This window comes from Molossus molossus, unplaced genomic scaffold (assembly GCF_014108415.1).
Source record: "Molossus molossus isolate mMolMol1 unplaced genomic scaffold, mMolMol1.p scaffold_m16_p_3, whole genome shotgun sequence".
Taxonomy (NCBI): domain Eukaryota; kingdom Metazoa; phylum Chordata; class Mammalia; order Chiroptera; family Molossidae; genus Molossus; species Molossus molossus.
Genome location: NW_023425366.1, coordinates 26,022,534 through 26,024,967, shown reverse-complemented (window position 1 = coordinate 26,024,967; position 2,434 = coordinate 26,022,534). Strand labels below are relative to the sequence as shown.

Here is a 2,434-nt window from a genome sequence, read left to right as displayed (position 1 = left end):
CATACCTCAGTTGCAGTTTGTCCCCAGCCCTGGTTGGGGTTGTATGGGAGGCAGCCACTCGATGTGTCCCTTTCACGTCGATGTTTCTCTCTCTCTCTCTCTCTCCCTCCCACTCTATCTGAACAAAAATGGAAAACTGTCCTTGGGTAAGGATAAAAAATAAAACAACAACAACAACAAAATATACATCTATAATTTTTTGCCAATCTTTTGATGTAGGGCCAAGGATTTTTTGTTTGTTTGTTTTTGTTTTTGAGTTTGGGTGGAGTATAGTATCATCTTTCTTAGGTAAATAATATTCCCTAATCTACTATCTATGAGTTATAACCTCATTTTCTTATAATGAAGGGAGAATTTAAGGGCACCTGTGAGACAATCCAAGTACATAATCCTTCTAGATTTTTAAGACGCCCACCCCCCTCCCACCGCCTTCTAGTCATTTATGGTCAGAGCTGCGCATCTCTGATTGGATGGGGAAAGCCTCAGTCCTATTGGTTGAAATAGGACGCCAGGAAATCTTTATAAGGGCTGCTGCAGTCAGCAGCTCAGTGCAGAGGTGGACAGTTGAGCACAGAGGTGACTTCTCTATGAGTGCGGTTTGTGTGAGAGGCCCCTGTGCAGAAGCTGCTGGGCTCTGATTTTTTTTTTTTCTTTTTTGGTACGTGCCCCTAGCGGGAACCAAATCTGGGACTCTCTGGTCCGCAGGCGGACGCTCTAACCGCTGAGCCAAACTAGCCAGGCTGGGCTCTGATTTTTAAACTGATAAGAACAGATACTACACTTGATCTTAGCCAAAAGGCTGAGAAGCAATAGGGCTCTGATTTTTTTTTTTTTTTAATTTGAGCCCAGTTAGTCACTAAGGCGATAGGGCTCTGATTTTCTTTTTTTTAAAAAATTGAGCCCAGTTAGTCACTAAGAGCTGTTCTTAGTATATAGCTCCCCCCATCCCCTTTCAGGTTTCAGTTTATCCAATCAATTTCATTGCCAGGAAGAGCCTTGGGAAGAGTAAAAGTTTTAAGAAAGAAAGCGTGCTGATAGTAGAGAGTTTTCCAAATACAATTTTATTTTCTACTTTGTGAACCTACCAAAAGCTGAACCTTAATGTGACCATTTTAATAATAAATAACAGTCCAGAAGTTTTGAGTACCTATCATTTGCCAGCACTGTGCTAGCTTCTGGGAATGCAAAGGGATACTGAGTGATGAACTTCGTGATAAATATTTGTTGGCACAACACTGGCCCCGAGTTTTAGCGCTGGCATACTATTATACACTTTATAACAAAGGAAATTATACAATGCTTGATAGAAATAAAATGAAGCAACTAGCGTTTGCTGAGAATCTTGTGGAAGACATCCAGAAGGAGTTTACATTTGGGCTGGGTGTTGAAGGGTGAGTATGTTCGTGAGACCAGGAAGAGGGTGAGGGCACCCTAGGCAGAAAGAAAGAGAGAGACGTGTAGTATGGACTACTCAGTACACTGACATATCATGCTTGAGTAATTGGTTATAGGATAAGCAGGGTATAAAGTTGTGTAAGTCAGAGTTCTCCAGAGAAACAACCAGTAGGATGTGTGTGTATACAAATTTGTATATGTATATGTTTATGCATACATAGTAATTATGGAGTCTCAATATCTTCAGCAGGTAAGCCAGAGAGTCAGGAGAGCTAACGTTGTGTGTTGACCAGCCAAAGTCAAATCTCCTTCCACCACCATATATTTGACCTCCTTTACCCTTTACTGTCGCCCTACGCGCCTTCCCTCTGGTAACCACCACACTGTTGTCTGTGTCTATGAGTTTTTGTTTATTTGTCTTATTTGTTCGTTTGTTGCTTTCAGTTTTATATCCCATATATGAGTGAAATCATATGGTTCTTAATTTTTTCTGACTTATTTTACTTAGCATGGTATTCTCAAGGTCCGTCCATGTTGCTGCAAATTGTAGTATTTCATATTTTCTTATGGCTGAGTAGTATTTCGTTGTTTGTATGTACCACATCTTCTTTATCCAATCATTTCTCAAAGGACACTTTGGTTGTTTCAATATCTTGGCTACTGTGAATAATACTAAACTCATTAAAAAATACCCTTACAGAAATACTGAGGATAATGTTTGACCAAATATCCAGGCACGTCATGGCTCAGTCAAATTAACACATAAAGTTAACCATCATAGAGGTCATAAGGTTCAAAAGGAAATCCTCGTTATGTTCTCCCCTGCTAGAACTTAAAACATGGAACAGTGTTCTTGAACCTAGAAGTACTCAGCCACGTTTGCATTAGAAGTCTATGAATGCCTGTTAGCTGCTGTCAACCAAAACTGTGTAGGTCAAATAAAGATGTCTAAAGTGGCCAGGAATTTCATTGAGAATTTTAAAATGTTTTATGAAAATGTCATCTTTGGGGGCTTAGTGTCAACTTATGCCATCTGGTA

The 2,434-nt window shown here is 39.9% G+C and overlaps 1 pseudogene; it reads right to left on the bottom strand.

Annotated features, from left to right (window-relative positions):
* Positions 1-685: 685 nt before the first annotated feature.
* On the bottom strand, positions 686-811 carry LOC118643084 (annotated as a pseudogene).
* Positions 812-2,434: the final 1,623 nt, after the last annotated feature.